The 19455-nt window shown below is 41.8% G+C and overlaps 1 protein-coding gene across 1 annotated transcript in view; it reads right to left on the reverse strand.

Annotated features, from left to right (window-relative positions):
- The window catches only part of NCALD (neurocalcin delta), a 439835-nt gene that overhangs the window by 419226 nt on the left and 1154 nt on the right, over positions 1-19455 (reverse strand). The gene's annotated exons all lie outside the window — the stretch shown is intronic.

Consider the following 19455-nt stretch of genomic DNA (forward strand, 5'->3'; position numbering starts at 1 on the left):
GTCTCACTATGTCACTCAGCCTGGAGGGCAGTGGTGCAATCACAGCTCACTGAAGCCTTGACCTCCTGGGCTCAAGCAATCCTCCCATCTCAGCCTCTAGAGTAGCTGGGAGGCACTCTGGCCCCCTCAATGCCTATCTCACTGTTGTTTGCAATTGAAAAACCTCAAAACAGCATGTAAAGAAATAACAACTGTTAAATATGAAAGTCAACATTACATGAAAATCAACAGAAGCGAAGAGAAACAGAAGAGAAACAGAAGAGGGGACTTTTTTAATCCCTTAAATACAAACTTTTAAATAAGTGAAAAGGCAACTGCCTGAAAATTTTGATAGGCATAAGCTGATAATTTGTTCCAATGGACATCTGGGATCATTGTAGCAGGTGGAGTAAGCAAAGAGATATGGTAGTTCTGTTAGTACAAAATTATATTTACAAACACACACGCACACGCACACGCACACAAACACATACACACAAACTGCTACTGAACATCTGCGGTCACGGAGACTCAAACCATATCCCCAAGTGTGAAGACTTGCTGGTTTAACCTCCACACGACTTCAAGTCCCTGATTATATACTTAGTTCCTGATTATATAGTTAAAAACCAATTATTTCCCAGTGAGTATTAAGATCATTGATATATAAACTGGGCATTTTAATCATTAGCTAAATAAACTGAGTTTTAAATCCTAGGCACTGTGAAGGTTTACACAAAGCCTGTATGTAATTTACCAGTCATTTTAATGCCAGAACAGCTTAGATTTCAAATAGGGGGCACCTAGCAAGAGCCCTTCAAGTCTTATCCCTCTACTTGATCAAAAAGTAAAGACAAAACCATCCTGTGATTGTCTTTCTCAAAAAGTTGCAAATCTTAATAACAATTTTCTTTGACTAAATATCATCATCTTTCAGAATTATAACCTAAAAAAAGGCCTAGGATGTAGGCCTACCCCTGCACTTTGGATTTCCTAGGTCTTTAAATTTGTCACATAAGAATCAGCCTGTGGTCCAGTCTGCTTTTCCTGGGCCCCAAAACCTTTATTACAGCTGGCCAGTTATTTGTAATAGACCTGAAAATGTTCAATAGTGATGTGGGTTGTTTTGCATGGACAGTATCCCTTCCCATTTCTTGTGGTACTAACATGTCCATTGTCACGGGAGACCACACTCCCCCATTCCCAGTCCATGTGCTTTAATGCATGTGTGGGGAGTGGAAGGAGACTTAAGCCCTTTCCAAGGATGGACAATGACCCACGCCTGACCAATCAGCTTGGCTGCCATGTTTGGTTGAGCAATAGGCATGAAACCAATTCAGGGTAATAAGAATCAAACCTGGAAACTTTGCTGTAACTATGGGGAAAGAGAAGCTTTCTGCTGGAATTGTTCAGTGAATAGATAAGCCCAGAGCTTCTGATGGTATCTCGAGATCATGTAGAGAGGACGTGCCTGCAGATAAAATCAATCCAGACGAACACAGAGCCAAGAGATAGATTTCTGATAATATTGCTTGAGACCTTGATCCAGGCAAACCTTTGCCTTTATAATTACATGAACCAATTAATTTGATTTTTTTTTTGTAAGCCCCTTTGAATCAGGTTTCTAACATTTGTAACCTAAGGAGATGTAGACTATATAGATACAGATATATATAGATTCTTTTAAGTAGAAACTTTGTAAAGATAACAAAAAATGTTTATCAAAGTATAAAATGAGTTTGTACCAGAGATGTTAACTTCTTGCTATGAACTACTTCCCATTCCAGTGTGCACTGCCTTTCGCACAATCCCCTCCTCAGGGAAATGGCCACTAATGAGACTAAGATAAAGAGCAACATGAAGGCAGGTAACTATTTTGCTGCCCGGGCTCCAACAGCTTGTGTTGCCTGACTCAGTGAGCTGGACCAATAGGAATCTCTTGCTTATAAATTTATGCCAGGAGATGCTGAGGGAAATTGAAGTCTCATGGTACAGCCTTATGGGTTTGGTTGACCTTCAGGCGCCATATGTAAGATAAAGAAACAAGACAGGAGAGAAGAGCAGGGGCTAGTTGAGCAGAGACCACATGACCTCTGAGAAAGAAAATGGCTCCATTCCTCATTTTCCAGTCCCTTGTTTTGAACGCCATGAGGCCCAGCTGTACTTTGATTCACTGTCACGGAATCTTTTCCAGGAACAGATCTAGAATAGTGGTTAGAAATCATGGCTCCAGAGTCACCTCCTGCGTGCGACTCACTTCTCCCACTTCCCACACAGCTGCCTTAGAGAACATCCTCTATGCCTGCTCCTCCATAGTAAAATGGGAATAATAACACACTACCTCCCAGGATGGGCGAGAAGATTCCATGAGATAATATACTCAGAACCGTGTCTGGCACATAGTGAGGTCTGAATCAATGAGAGTAGTAGTCATTGCTACAAGAACCCCGATACTCAAATTAGTTTGAGTGACATCCTAGTCCTTTAACACCAAGAGGGCCCTTCTAGAACAACATTTTTTTTTTTGAGACAGAGTCTCACTTGAGTGCAGTGGCGTGATCTTGGCTTACTGCAACTTCTGCCTCCCACGTTCAAGCAATTCTCCTGCCTCAGCCTCCCAAGTAGCTGGAATTACAGGTGTGCACCGCCATGCCCGGCTAATTTTTTTGGTATTTTCAGTAGAGATGGGGTTTCACCATGTTGGCCAGGCTGGTCTCAAACTCCTGACCTCATGTGATCCTCCAGCCTCAGCCCCCAAAGTGCTAGGATTACAGGCGTGAGCCACCACACCCAGCAGAACAACAATTTTCTAAATGGTTAAGTATAAATATATTTTGATACAATACATATAAAACTATTATCATATATTTATATACCTACAGCTATGGGTAGCACAGGAAAGTGTATATATATTAAGTGTGTATATATTAAGTATAAATATATTTTGATACAATACATATAAAACTATTATCATATATTTATATACCTACGACTATGGGTAGCACAGGAAAGTGTCTCGGATGTGTGGACACATCCCTGTTCTCATCCTTATCCTGCACTGTGCCCTGATCCTCTAGGGTCCTGCACTGAACCTTCAGGGCTGGTTAATTTCATACACCAGGGCTGACATGCCAGCCTCTAAGACTTCTCTCTTTGTCTGCAACTGCTAGAAGCTTAGCCTCCTCTTCCATTGCAGTCTATAGCTCTAGCTATTTCTGCAGCTCCTTGTTCTTGTAGGGGAGGTGTCCTGTGTGTAATGCATGCACTCTGCAAAAAAACGCAGAGGCCATGGAATTAGGAGAGTTTCTATAGACCATTCTGTCTTTCAGTATGTAGACAACAGCTAAGTCCAACCCATAAGCCTTCTCTCATTACTCAAACCACTGTCCTACGACGCTTCCTGTGTCAAGTGGGCCCACCCCTTCTGAGGTTGGAAAGAAAATTCACCTGAGGCTGGAGGGTTTTGATTTTTCTACTGCTTTGTCCCCGTCTGTGAAAACCACACAAGTTAAGTTCACAGACTTTGTCCCTTTCCAAGTAAGTACTATTTAATCATTCTGAACGCTGATGTATGCTTTCTAGTCCTTTAAAAAAAAAAACTGATTTTACTAAAGAACGATGATATAAATCAACTTTCAAAGAAACTTTTTATTTTAGAAAATTATTTATCCACAGCCTAAATATATGTGTGTATCTATTATACATATATATATATACACACACACAGAAATATTCTTCAAATCTGTTCCCCAAAATGCATTATGAATAAGAGGCACACAAGAGTCCTAAAAAGGAACAAAAGTTGGAGTTCTTAAGGAAAAAGTAAGAATCTTTAACAATGGCCCTGGTACATTTTGTTTTGCATTCTTTTCTAAAAGGCAATAATCAAGGAATTAAATCTATACTCCCCAAGGCCTTTCTCCCACCCTTCTGGTAAAATCAAGGTATGAACTTTTTAGTATATTGCTACTCTAAAAATCAGAGAACCAAAGTATTCTTACAGCTACAGAAGAGGGCTAAGGAAAGAAGGGCTGAGCTCATTCAGCACACTCCAAAGTCCCAAGCAAAGGGACATTCTCATGTGGGAATAAGCCACTTTTTGACTTTAGAGACGGTCCCTTGAGTTACAAGCTGATTATGTCCTAAGTTTCTTTCTAACCTGAAATGTTTAGAATTTAGAACGTATTCTCCTCTAACAGCAACACTATAAGTACTGATTTATGTCACCCTAAAGAAAGCGTTCCTGAGAAGTCACATAGTTTTGTCTTGAGGGCCCAGCCACAACTGGTATCCTTTTTTTATGGAAATGCATTTAGAGTTCCAAATAAGACATAGCGTCTCAGTGCCTCTGACCCTACAGGACTGTCACCAATGCCAAGACACCAGTGGTGGCCAAGGCCTGCGTCCTTCTCCTCACCCCACCCACGCTGACCTGCAGAAGGAAATCTCAACAGGCAAGAGTAGGGGCAGGAGGGGCTCTTCCTGCCCCTGCTCCTGGTCCCCACTTGGCCGCCAGCAGAGAAGGCAAAAAGCAGGAACTAGAGGCCAGCAAGGTACAGGATGGGGGAGGGAAGGAGACTTGGCTGAGACTTGGGCAGGCGAGCTCCCCCGCCTCAGCTGGGGACTGCCTGTGCTCTTAGCTTTCATTTCCACTGTGGGTTGCTAAGTGCTATACATAATGCAAAAGTAAATAGTTACACAGCGCAGTTTGGCATACACAAAAACACACATCAATCAACCAATGGGGGAAAAATACTCTCAAAGTTTCTAGGTTTATTTTTAGATCCTGGTTGACCAGTTGAGTAACCTAAATGCCCAAAGGAAGAGAAGTTGGGGCCGAAAAGTGTAGTTATTTAGAAACAGAGGACACTGACACCGAAGATCTCTAAGACCATCTGAGCTTATAAAATATGCATCAGTCAAGTCCTTGGGTGTTTTAAATGCCTCATGGTAGTTCTGTGAATAGGAAACAGCCTGCAATGCACTCGTAAGACGTGCTGGACGGAAAACATCCTCCAGCATTGCAATCAAGGCAGCAGAGTAGACGCAACACAAAATATTGATATCCTTTTGTAAAGGTCTAAGGACAACAGCAGGAGCTACAACAATACTAAAGTAGTAAATTCTTCAAGGAGAGGAAAAGTGTTTTTTTCACCTTGTATTTCCCACATCTGGCATAGTGCCGTGGACAGAGCGGGTTCCCAATAAATGTTTGTTAAATAGGAATAATAATAATAATGCTCCTGGAAGAGCCGTCAGTTCTAGGCAGCCTTTTTGAGATTCTCCTCATAGTGGTCAAAATAGCCAACTAAGATTAAAGTTTCAAACACAAATTTATCACTAAGAAAGGGAACCAGAAGGACAACCACAAAAACAGACAGAAGTATATAAAATAATGAACTATTGGATTGGAAAGCAGGAACAACCGTGCGTGAATCATGGAGACTGGCTCAGCCTCATCCCCTGTAAACTGAGATCGTATTTGTGGCCCTCCTACGTCACAGCAATGCAGGATCAATGAATGTGAAATCGTTAGCAGAAGCACTCTGAGCTTCTCAGACCGCGCACGCCCATGACATCCTGATATTCAAGTTCAAGGCAAAGATGTGGGGCCTGGGAAATCAGGTTATTCTCCATGTAACCACCTAATTCCAGGTAAATGCAAATTCTTCCCTGCCTTAGAAAAATACTCTCTTGATTATGGTACCACTAGTTTATAGCTGAAAAAAAAATATGGACACACAAAAGGGATAACTTTTCATGGAAATGAAAGGGTTTGTTTTTTTTTTTCTAAGCCTCATTCTATAAAGGGTGATGGGCCAATTCATTAGTAAGTTAAAGGAGAAAAGCAATCAGTTTGGCCCCGTATTTCCTCCTCATCCTACACAAAAATAAATTATAGTTGGATTAAATAATGATTTTTTTGAAGGTTAAGAATGTTTTAAAACCAGCAGACAGCAGAGTAGCAAACCCCATAAAAGCACAGAGCAGGCTGTCCTGTCAGTGGAAGAAATTGCAGGGAAACATTTGCCCACTCGCCAATGTCAAACTATGTCAAATGGGCAAGTGATATACTAATATTTGGGGAAATATTTGTACCAAATGTGCCAAAGATATTTTATTATGATAAAGATCTTATGTCCACAATATATATTTTAAGTAAAAAATAAAGCAAGTTACAGAATAATATGTATACTATGACTGAGAATATCAAGCCCCCTTTGTATCTTTAAAATGAAGTGTATTTGTGTGCACGCACAAGGAGAAAGGTAGGGAAACACCCAGGCCTTTAGCACTGGCTCCCTGGGAGAAGAAATGAGCCATCAGAGCTTTTTCTTTGTGGATCTTTGTCCTGAATTGTTTCTCTTGTTATCACAACCATATATTGCTTTTAAAATTTGAAGGACTTTTTTTTTTATTTTAACTGATATGAAAAACATTGAAGGGCAAAGAACATGTAACTGAAAATTAGGAAGAGAAGAAATGCAACTAGTATATAATAATATAAAAAAGAAATGTTCAGCCTCACTAGTCATCAAAGAAATACAAATTAAAAGAAAGTATTTTGGATTGCCTAGGACAGTCCCTATTTCTGCCTGTCATTTTGCTGTAATTTTTAGAAAGCACCCCACTTTCACTCTCAAAACTGTTCTGATGTGAACAATAAATTATACGGTCATCCTAGATGTAGCCAAGAAATATTTCTTGGCCAGTTATAATGTGCTACCTACTAGGTTGGGCACTTAGATTAGTTAGTGAAAGTATTTTGAAGTGATGATGGTCAAGGCATGGTAAAGGAAGATGAAATCGACACAGACACACAACATGAATTGCTCTAACCCATTTGGAAAAGTAACTTGGCTTTTGCTAAAAATGTGTTAAGAGTTTTTAAATGTTCAAACCTTCCATCTATTAAATTCACTAAAACTATATCCTAGGATATAATGTTAAATGGAGAAAAATGTTATTGTACAAAAATAATAATAGCAAAAAATGTATATAAAATGTTGACCAAATGTACAAAAATTGAATGACTAAGTAAACTGAGGTATAATCCATTCAATGAAATATTATATATGCAATAAAGCATTGTCTACAAAGATTGCAGAATAAAACATAAAATGTTTGGGACATATGGTTAAATGAAAAAAATAATTTTAAAAAATAGATAAATATGGCTATGTAACTAAAAAAAAAAATCTCTATATTAAGTAATGATAATAAATACCCCAAGTTGCCTTTGAATATTTGGAATAAGAGTGATTCTTTCTTCTTTCCAATTTTCTATATTGTGCATATTTTATTTTATTTTATTTTATAATACCTTACTTTTATAATTGTGGGGGCAATGATACAGAGGGAACGACACCAAAGGTCCGGGGAACATATTCTTTAAATGTCTTCCTGTTGCTTTCCCAAGAAACTTCAGAGGCTAGAATGGACTTCTGGTTCTCATTGCTTGTCCTTTGGCCTGGCATAGAAATGGTCATCATGTCTTCCAAAGGGTGAGGCGGTGGGAACGCAACATCACCGACTTCCCACATCCCCAGCCTCCACTTACAACAACTGAGAAAATTTAGATTATATGACTAAAGAGACGTACGTGTGTGTGTGTGTGTGTGTGTGTGTGTGTGTGGTGTGCAAATGCGTATCTGAGTGTTGCTTCCTCTCTCCTTCCCCTATCCTCAAGGGCAGCAAGACAAACTCCAGAGCAATGGTGCAGCAATCTGCCTTTAAAAATACAATAACAACGCAAAAGAGTGAGAGCCAAAGGAACCCCAGCCAGAGCAACACCCCAATATTAAACAGTTTTAAATAACAACAAATTAAAGTCCATCTCTCCTCTCAAACTTGCCATATAATCCAAATGACTCATCTCAGATCTCTAATTGCAGTAATTGAGGCCCTATGTCAAATATTGGAATTAGGCTAAATATCTCCCCTTCAAGCACATGCAACAGTCAGATAAATGTTCAAAATCTCTTACAGAACACTACAGGTACATACCCCACATAAATGATACATACATCTTCACAAAATCGTTATATAAACATAGGGGAAGAAAAGACCCCAAATATTAACTCTGGCTGCCTTTGAACATTTGAATTATGGGTGATAACACAACAGTTATGTTCCTAAAACTGCTGGGGTAAATTAGAAACTTTTAATTTCAATATTACTATAAACACACCCAAGGATGTTCACCACTGAAAGAAATTCTCTGAAATGTTTATAAAAACAAAAACAAAAACATTTTAGTAAAGAAAACAATGATCTCCCTAATTTATCTCTTTAGGAAATTCCAATATTTGTGATATCTTGCATGAGATTATTTTCTTAAAGGTAGGGTACACCTGTACCTTTGATATTAAGAACAGCAGCATCAGCACTTCTATTCGTGAGATGCTGCATCTTCTCCTTACATGTGTTACTCTGCTTAACACTCTCAACCTTCACAACAACCCCATAAGGCAGGTACTATTATTGCTTCCATTGTCACCTGAAGATTCAAGCTCCAGGGGCCTCACAGCTAATAAGTGGCAATACTAAGACCAAAACCAGATTAATCCAGCTCCAGAAGGGATGTACTTTTTCCACCAGAGAACTACAGACTGCCTCCACATTATTTTTTTATACCAAAAATATCCCTTGCCTAAGCTTGTTTTAGACAAACTGTGATAAAAACAACTGTTATCAACTAACCAAACAAATTGGCTATCAATACACATTTAGCTATTGTAAATGAAGAAGATACTGAATGACTACATCAGTTTTCAAAAAAGTTATCCAGTCCCCAAATTAGAACTACAGGAAGGAAGCTGCTATAGTTTAAATATGGTTGTTTGTCTCCACCAAATCCGATGTTGAAACCTGATCCCCATTGTTGGAGGTGGTTCCTAATGGAAGGTGCTTGGGTTGTAGGGGTGGGTGCCTCACGAATAGATTAATGCCCTCCCTGGGTGGAGGAGGGAGGGAAGTGAGTTCTCACTCTATTAGTTAGTGGAGAGCTGATTATTAAGGGCCTGACACCTCCCCCTCCCTTTCCTTCCTTTCTGGCCATGTGATCTCTGCACGTGCCAGCTTCTCTTCACTTTCTATCATGAATGGAAGCAGCCTGAGGCTCTCACCAGATGTCCAATCTTGAATTGTTACAGACATCAGAATTATGAGCCAAATAAACCTTTTTTCTTTATAAATTACCCAGTCTCGCTTATTCCATTATAGCAATGCAAAATGGACTAAGACAGAAGCTATGCATGCCCTTCAGACAATGGAAACAGAAAAAAATAAACCAATTAAGTGGTCTAGGGCAGGAAAAAGAAAGGTATAGACAGGCCTAAAAATAGTTTCCACCTTATCTCTGTTTCAATAATAGCAGATTAGCACGTATTCTCTTGGAAATGTCACCCAGGCAACCAGAAATACAAAGACAAAGATGTTCCAAAAAACACATGTATGTAAATCTATTTTTGCCATCTTTTGAGCATAAATGATCACTATTGCAAGAAAGACAATAATTAGGGGATTATCTTTTTTAAAAGTAGGCACAGAAGAAAGTTTACCCTCGTATAAAGTAGGGTAACAAAGTATAAAGGTAGGTATCTATCTGGTAAGAGGCCTTGACCCATTGCCTCAAATTCAGGCCAACAATCTATTAGGAATATTAAACATATTTTTCCCTATGTTTTTCAAATCTCATGTTTTTATCTCATAAACCAACGGCAGACGAATACAAAATACAGTAGGCTGGCAAATTTTAAAAACGTATTTTGAAAACTGCTCAAAAATAACTGCTTTAAAAACCACTTAAGTAGAGTAACTGTTTCTTTACCTGGATTGTCTAGGACAGTCCCCATTTGTGCCTGCTGTTTTGCTGTAATTACTGGAAAGCCCTCCCCTTTCACTCTCAAAAATGTCCCGATGTAAACAATAAATTATGTAGTCGCCTTATATTTAGCCAAGAAATATTTCTTGGCCAGTTATGATGTGCTACCTACGGGGTTGGGCACTTAGATTCGTTTTTTTAAAAGGTATATAAGATAACAACAATTTCAGAACAATCTAGCTGAAAAGACAGAAATAACACCCCGAACAACTGTGAATCAATGAAAACTTGATAATCCTTGGTGTAGTCTAGGCTGTCAGTGCCTGAGTTCAGATCTGAGAAAAGTAGCGAGTGTATCCCCTAGAGGGGATCACTCCATGGAACTAAAGCTAAAAGCAACAATGCTTCTTGAGCACTTCCTGTGTGCCCGGCACTATGATAAGCACGATGCCTGCGTGATCTCGCTTCATGCTCAAAACAGCCCTGTAAGTGAAGGGCTGTCATTTGCTCATCTTATGGATGAGATGACTTCCCCAAAGTCAGGCCAGAGAATTCAAATGTCTAGCTCTCAAGCATATGTTCCCCACCACTGTAGATGTGGATGTGCTGCCTTCTGATCGCCTGTCTATGCCAGGAGCCAGCCCAGCAGAGTCACCTGTTATCACACCCCTCAGCTTCTCTCTTTCCACCCTGCAGCACAGCAAGGTGTGGCCAAACTCTCGCCAAGGGTTACCAAATCAGGTAAAGCCCAACCAGAAAATGAAAGAGGCTGCTCTGAATCCTACAGAGGAATCCTATTGAAGAGGCTATTGAGAAGAAAGTCACACAGGGGTACAGGAAAGCAATGAAGGGTAATGCCAGACTCTAAGGCTACTAATAGCAGGAAGCCATGACCACCCTGGACCTGAAGGCATAAGGGGAGGAAGTGGCTGAAGGAACCTAAAGAGGGTGGCGATATGGAGAGGACAGCTGAGATATCCTGGCTGCTTACTGCCCTTGCCCTACAGAAGAGCTGTGCGCCAACCAAGGCAGAGGAAACTGGCCTGGTCACTCTTTGGGAATTAAGGTGCCAGGTTGGCAAAAGGATACCATCCTCAGCATATATACAAAGCCAGGGCCAGTTTCATGGGCATGTGACCTGTGCCATCACACAGGCCCCATGCTCAGCAGGGCCCCACACTGGCATGAATCCTCCACTAGCACCATCTTGAAATTCTTAATTTTTTTAAACAAAGTTCCCACAGTTTGATTTTGCTCTGAGCCCCACAAACTATGTAGCTGATCCCCTGCAGGGCAAACCTTTTCTTCAGGTAGGGAGACTAAATTCTGTACGTATCACAGTATTCCGATACACGGTTCAAAACAAAAGGATCCAAAGTTAATATTAACCAGAGTAACAATGATACAGTAGGATAGGTAACATGAAGGGGCATTTTTACCTTTTTTTCTTTCCTTCCTCTCTTTTGAAATCAAACTGTAAAGCAGCTGAGAAACCAAAATTAGCTGCCCCTTAGAGAGAAACAGACCTTAATTACAACTGCCTCTCCATAGCACAGACTGAATGGATTTTGGCTCTTCCCCAGTTAATGCAATCAATGCAGACAATAAAACAGAATAATTGATGCCCTGGAGAGGACTTTTCTGATACACCTCATTTGATGGGCTACAGTCATCGAATTCTCCAGGCCATTGCCAAAGCTACTCTTTACCTTGCCTTATGTGCCCGATATACGGAGGCCCTACCTTGGGGCTCACTGTTGAAAATACATAAATAAAAGACCCGCCGATGGGCCAATGGCATTCACAAACAGTATTTGTAGTGGATGCTTCCTGAAGCATGGGCTTAGAAACGAGTCTCTACTGCTTCTGCTTCCTTTTCCTGAAAGGCTCCAGCATCCGTAGCCTTCCTCTGAGGAATTATATTTCTAGAAGAATCTGAGAAAGCCCCAGCTGAGAAGCCCGAACAGGACCAGTGGCAGCTCTTTTTCCCGTTCATTTCCTTCAATGCCATCCAGCAAAACGAAGCCCAGAAAACATTTAGCTGAGATAGGGAACAAACTGACTTTTGACAGCCTCTTTCACTCACCCCTTTATTTCAGAAGTAAAGGATGGTAGATTTTAAGTGTTTGTTTATTTTGTTGTCTAAAGTTAGAATAAAATTTCAAATGATCAAATCAAAAGCATTTAGAAAACCTCTACTGTGTCAAGAAATCTAGAATCCAGGCAGCAGATCAAAGCTAGGGGCACCGTCACAGAGTCCGAGAATCAATAGTTGCCGTGTATACTAACTACTGAGCTCTGTCATGGGGTGAATGGTGGCGACCCCCAAAAAGAGGTATGTCCAAGTGTCCAAGACTTTTTTTTATTTTTTTTGTGGGGTGTTGTTGTTGTTTTGAGACAAAGGCTCACTCTGTCACTCAGGCTGGAGTGCAGTGGTGTCAACATGGCTCACTACTGCCTCTATCTCTCGGGCCCAAGAGATTCTCCTACCTCAGCCTCCTGAGTAGCTGGAACCACAGGTGTATGCCAAGAGGCCTAATTTTTTTTTCTTTTTTTTTTTTTTCTTTGTAGAGATGGGGTCTCACCTTGTTGGCCAGGCTGGTCTCAAATTTCTGGACTCAAGCAACCCTCCTGCCTCAGCCTCCCACAGTGCTGGGATTACAGACATGAGCCACCAGGCCTGGCCGTAACCAAGCTTTAACCCCTGGAACCAGTGAATACGACCTTATTTGAAAAAAGGGTCTTTGCAGATGTAATAAAGGATCTTAAAATAAAATCATTCTGGATCACACAGGTGGGTTCTAAATCCAGTGACGAATGTCTTTATAAAAGATGCGCAGAGGAGAGACGCACAGAGACGAGCAGGAAGCAATGTGACATGGAGCACAGTTCAAGTGACGCAACCTCATGCCCAAGAATGCTGCAGCCCCCAGAAGCTAAAAGAGGCAAAGAATGAAGCCTCCCCTAGAACCCCTGGAGGAAGCATGGCATCTTGGCCTCAGACTTCTAGCCTCCGGAGCTGTGAGAGAATAAATATCTGTTGCATTAAACCACCATTTTGTGGTCATTTGTTTCAGCGGCCACAGGAAACAAATATAAGTTCACAGCCCCATCTCTCACCTGTGGCCTCAGCTTCACAATCTCCCGCCAGGGACTATATGAAGCCTTCCAAAGCAGCCCATTCCGTGTTCACGGTGGGCCTAGTTCCGGCCCCACATGAGTCTAATCCCTTTCCCTCAGTGCAGTGCTTTCATGTATGTGAAGAAAAGAATATAAAAGTCCATAGAGCGATTCCAGGCCAGAGAGTACCAGCTACTGTCCTCGGCATCTGCCAGCTCATGAGAAATCCCCTTAACTTGTACCTGTCAGGGCAGCACAGACGGAACAAGCCTCTCCCTTCTTTGAACAGTATTCTCTTATGGCAGCCCAAGGTCTCACTAATGTTTAAACAGCCAGGTGACACTGTCAACTCTGTTGGCACTTTCAACTCAAAAAATTAAAAAAATAAAAAAAAAAAAACCCCACAACTTGCATCTTTTTCATGTGGAGCAAATGTGATTCAAGGACAGATTGTCACTCCCATCAAGTATATGGAAAATATTCTTTTTATCTAAATATAATAAATCAAGTATGAAATATGCCTGTTAAGTACATTATTTTTGTAAAAAGTGGGGGATCTGAGCAGGCACCCGTACCACCTATTGACAGCCAAGCCAAGTTTGTACACATCAGATTATTTCCAGAGTCAAAACACACAGGTTGGGGAAAATGTACCTTCCAGATCCAGCTGCATATACAGAAGAAATGTGCTGATTTCTGATTGTCAGTCTTCAGATTTCAGCCCCATAACCTGCACCAGCTCCCAATGTTGGTAAATCACTCAACCTCTCAATGCCTTGGTTCAGTTACCTGTAAATTGGGGATAACTAGAACACTACTTTGTGTTGGCTGCTATGGACTACAAGATAGTCCCATATCAACAGGCCTTCTTGAGGCCTGGCTCTGGCTAGTTTGGCCAACTGGGTGGCACTGGCACCAGATCAGAGAATGGAAGAGAGTGGTTGGGGCCTTATTCACCTGGATGCCTCCCCACCAGGCCATGATAGGCAGTAGTCATATTCCTCTACTGAAAACCACAGCTCCTGCCAGCAGCCCTGTCCCCTGAACAATTCCATGTTCATGCTGTCAGGGCTGGGTGGTGAAGGCTTCCAGGCATTGCTGGCCACTTCTGGTGGGTTCCCTGACCTTACCCACACCTTTGTAAATAGTCCCTTCATTAACTCTCCTCAGTTACTCCCTTTTGAGCAGTTCATCTGCCTCCTTAAGGGATGCTGGAGGAGGAATCTTTCATAGGATTTATCAGAATTAATCAATACTTGAATCACCTTTAGGCATTTGCTATCATGAGTGCTATTTTTAGCAACAATAGTCTACTTCTCTGAGGAATCCTGGGCCATGAGATCTCTCAATGCTGTATTTATGTTTCCTCCCCAAGTTCAAAACCATTTACTAGAGATAGACATAATATTTTCAGTGGTACAGATGTGGGGAAAACTATTATGTTCTCTCATCTAAATAATTAAAGTAACTTCTCTTCTCCCCGCCCCCTCCCTCTCTAATGTCCAAACCTTCTGATCATGCCATTATTACAGGCAACACCTATCCAATGGTTCCCCTCGAATGAAGTTTAAACTCTCCCACTATTTCTCACAATTCTATTCCCACCTACCTTCAAGAATGTGTTCAACATTTCACACCTACTAGTATTAAAAGAAAAAACAGAAAATAACAAGTGTTGATGGAATCCTTGTGTGTTGCTTGTGGGTATGTTAAATGGTACCACCATGGAAAACAACGGATGTTCCTCCAAAAATTAAACACAGAATTGCCATATAACTCAGCAATTCCATTTCTGGGCATATACCCAGAAGAACTGAAAACAGGGACTTTAACATATCACTGTACACCCATATTCACAGCAGTGTTTTCACAATAGCCAAAAGATGGAAGCAACCCAAATATCCATCAACAGATACATGGATAAACAAAGTGTGGTACATACATACAATGGAACATTATTCATCCTAAAAAGGAAAGAAATTCTGCCCATCTTACAACATGAATGACCTCTGGCGACATTATGATAAGTGAAGTAGACCAGTCACAAAAAAGACAAATACCATTTATATGAAGTACCTAGAGTAGTCAATTCATAGAGACAGAAAGTAGAATAGGGGTTGCCAGAGGTTGAAAGGTAGGAGGAAATAGGAAGTTAGTATTTAATGGAAACAGACTTTCAGCTGGGCAGGATGAAGAAGTTCTGGAGATGGATGGTAATGATGGTTGTACAATAATGTGAATGTACTTAATGCCACTGAACTGTACACTTAAGAATGGTTAAAATAGTAAATTTTATGTTGTGTATATTTAACCAGTTTTTTAAAAGGTTGTATTCAAGAAATATTCATTGCTTGCCTACGGCACAAAGCACTGTACTAGGGCTGCCTCAGGAAACAAAAATGCAAGACCACCATCCCAAGGAAGGGAAATCACCTCCTGCACATTCCCCCACCTGCTCCAGATTCTACTCAATCCCTTCCCTAATTATGTCTTGCACTTTCACGTTAGAATATAAATTCCTAAAGACAGGGGACTAGATCTTATTCAGCCTATATCTCTACAACCTAACAGAATGCTGAGCGTGTAGAAACTGCTCAAGAATATTAATCAAATAGTTGAGTAAAAATCCAGGCAGAGAATGCCATGTCATTTTTCTCATGTATTCTAGCCAGTCAGAACTTAAAATTTCTTGAAGTTATATAGCTATATTTGCAGGAATAGAGAGGCTAGAGCTTCACATAAGCTCACTAAACTCACTTTAAATATTCTGCTCACAAGTAATTCTACTAAGTGCAAAACTGTGGATATCAGATGAGAACTCCACTACTTCCTGACCATGTGACCTTGAGCAAATTATTGCATGCTGCTAAGGCTGTTTCTCTTATCTACGAAGAGGGAATGCTAACAGTCCTATAGGGAACATCTGCTGCTTTGCAATCCAAAATCCAGGGGCTCATCTCTTGGTGAGAGTATAACAATTTTCTGCTGGAGAAACACCCCTGCTCCTATTTCTCTGCCTATCTCTAGGGATGAAACGTGTGACATGTGACCAAGCCCAAGCCTAGTAACATGTGGCACCCTGGTCACAGGAAGAGACACAGGACTGAATCAGTGCTGACGAGCCAAAGTAAGTCATTGTGAGCAATGCTGGGATGGAGACTTCCACTTTCTGGCTGGATTTAAAGCCAGACTATGTAAGGTCTGGAGCTCTTCCAGCCATCCTACAATGAGATGGGGCCTCAGTGAGATGGTACTAACAATGGTGCCGACTCCATGAAAGCAAACTGAGAAAAATAAAGAAATGAGGTCCTGCTAACAGTGTTTGAGGCCTGAATCAGACCATACCTGATATGTTTTCCCCTGGACTGAGGAGTTATCAGAACCAAAATCACATTCCTTTTTTGCTAAAACAGTTTGAATGTTGGGGTTCCTGACACAACAGAATTGAGTCCTAAGTAAAATATCTTCTGAAAAATTATCATAAAGATTAAATGAGGTATCCCATGTAAACCAGGGCCACATAGTACACACTCAATAAATGGCAATATCAGTGTTAAGTGCAGTGATTGTTCATTGCTGTGGTAGAAAGCTCCTGCCTTCTAAGGACTTTTAACTCATGTGCTCTATCCCTGATTTCTGTCTTCATTATCCACAAATGATGTTATCTAGGCTAGGAATGGTGAAGACTATTTCCTAATCCCATTCCCTAGCAGACAGACATCACTAGCTGACCACAGCACACTTTCTTGCTGAGCCCAGACCCAGCCTTGGATTCCTATCGGACCCAGCTTTCCAGGCAGCCACTACCAACCAGATGACATGCAAAATGAAACCAATGTGTCTCAGCTTCACTGCAATAGTTGGCAAAGTGTTTCTATGAAGAACTAAGTAGTAAGTATTTTAGACATGGTCTCTATCACATGTTCTTCTCTGTGTTTTGTTGTGTTTTGTTTTTGTTTACAACCCTTTAAAAATACAAAGCTCATTCTTTGCTCTCTTGCTTGTACAAAAATCCCTGCTCTAGAGCTTTGAAACCAGACTCTGGGGCTGCCTCAGGGAAGCAGCAGTTCTTATCTTCCTGTGCAACTTCCTGGGACCCCAGGAGTTGGAGAGCTTGGAGTGGGTGCCTGAGTCGGAAAAGCACCCTCTGAACATATTGAATAGTCCGAAAAGTAACAGAAGAGCTTTGGTGACTGGAGGTTTCCTGTTATCATACCAATACCAGGCGATCTGAAATTCACACTCTGAGGGATGCTGTAATTCAAGGAAAAGCTATAAAACCCATCTGTGTTATGAACTTCACCTCTGCCTCCAGAACCAATTCACCGCACAACCCTTTAAAAAAATTGGACCTCCATCCCCTACAGCCACGTCTGAGATGCCCGACCTTTTTATGAGGGAAGCAAGGAAAGAGAAGGGTTCAGATCATTACGTTTCTTCATTGTTAGTCTGCCCCTCACCATTAAAAAGACACACCTCGAGGGCAAGGATCAGATCAGTTTCAAGACAGTATGCCACATTTCTTTTGACCAACTCTTGATTCCTTAGTATTTCCCAAGGTTTTTTGTTGTAGAGTGTTAGATATAAAGCTTGGTTTGGTCCTCCTCTCTATTATTCTCTGTGCTTGATTCTGGCTTTAGTGAAAAGGACTGGATTGTGTTTGACTGGTGTTTGTTTATTCATTCAACAAACATGTACTACAATCAGAATCCATCTCTTAAGGCACTTGCAGGTAGGAAGACAGATACATAGATAATAGTGCAGAATGATGCAAGGGCTATATCCAGGGTAGCATGGCAGCATGAAGCAGAGGCACCTCTGGGAGAGGGAGTGCCATGCAGCCTGCTGGAAGGCAGTGTGGCAGCAGCTGAGCTGCAAAGAATGCATAGGAGTTGACCAGACAAGGAAGGTTGTGGAGAGGATAGATGCTGAGACTCAGTGGCATGGGCAGAGGCTACATGGCCCCGGGGGGGGGGGGGGGGGGGTACCGCGGGCCGGGGGGGGGGGGGGGGGGAGTCAGGGGGAGGCTTGGGAGATGAGGTAAATGAGGAGAGAAGGGTGGGACCGGGAAAGTGCCTGGAGTCTGAATTCTATCCTGAAAACCACAGAAAACCTCTAAAGGAAATTAAGCAGAATGACTGGCTTAGATTTTTGTTTTCAAAATGAGTGTCCACGGTTTGGAGAATGGACTGGAGTGAGATGGTCCTGATTGGGAGCAACAAGCTCAAAAGCAATTGGAACAATTCAGTCAAGAAGTGCTGAGAATATGAACTAAGTCAGTGATAGCAGGCACTGAGAGAAGAGGGCATATAGCAACAACAACAAAAATAATAAGAGCTCACATTTATGCAGCACTTACAATAAGACATGATGCTTAGTGCTTTCTGGGTATTAACTCATTTTATCTTCACAGTAACCCTGAGATAGCTTTGTTATCTATTATCAACCTCATGCCTCAGATCAGAAAATGCAGTAGAGGTTAAGTAAGGACCCCAAGATCCAGGAGCTATTGGTGAATGAGCCACAGCTCAAACCCGGCTGTCTGGCTGCAGAGCCCACACTCCTAATGTCCATATTGGCAACTCTCCTAGTACAGTTACAGACAGAGGGTCTTAAGGACTGGACACTGAATGGTTGAGACAGGGGAGACTCCAGGACAATTTCCAGAGATCTGACTTGGGTAGGTAAACATGTGAATTTCAGTTTTTCGAGCCTCCTCCCCTGAAGCTCCTCCCCAGATCTGTCCTTGCCCCGCTAGGGCAAGTACCCACACTCCCACCGTCACACCACACCCCCTCTCCTTTGCAGTCTTTGCATCACGGCCTTTGGCCATAAAACACAGGGATCTCCCAATTGGAGTGAAAAACTTCACAAGCATTTCCAATTAGGTCTGAGAAACCCGACAGCAAACTCTGCTCTTGGTAATACAGTGGCTTAGGTTTATTATTTTCAAATCAGCCAGAACTGGGAAAACTTTGAGCGAGCTTGTGTGGTTTCCTTCTGAGAGAGTGAGATCTTGGCAGCCTACTTCTGTGTTTCACCGTAGCTGCCCTACGGAACAGAACATAGACCTTCTTGCGGGGCTAGCGTGTAAGCACAGAAGCACACACAGACGCCTCGCCTGCAGCCTCCGACAGACCGGCAGGAAGAAACTAATCCTGGCAGGAGCTCTGCAGAGAGCCAAATGGCATTCTTTCTCCATGCACAAAAGTTAAAGCAAGCATCTGCAGCATTAGGAAAAAAAAAAAAAAAAAAAACTTGTGTATTTCCTGCGGACAGGGAGACCTCCTGCCCCTCCCGGGCTGATACAACCCACTTTGCACATCCTGCTTCTCTGGGAGCTAAAAATAAATCGGTATGCACTGAAAAACACTCAAACACATCTCCCCAGCACACCCTTTCCGAGTCCTCGAGGGCAAGGACACGAATCTTTCAGGTCTTGAGTCCGAAACGCAGACTGTTTCCTCGTCCAGGTTCAACCAGCGCCTTTCGACCTCTCCCTCGGCCCCCTCCCCAGACGCCCACGCCTC

This window comes from Mandrillus leucophaeus, unplaced genomic scaffold, assembly GCF_000951045.1.
Source record: "Mandrillus leucophaeus isolate KB7577 unplaced genomic scaffold, Mleu.le_1.0 Scaffold250, whole genome shotgun sequence".
NCBI lineage: Eukaryota > Metazoa > Chordata > Mammalia > Primates > Cercopithecidae > Mandrillus > Mandrillus leucophaeus.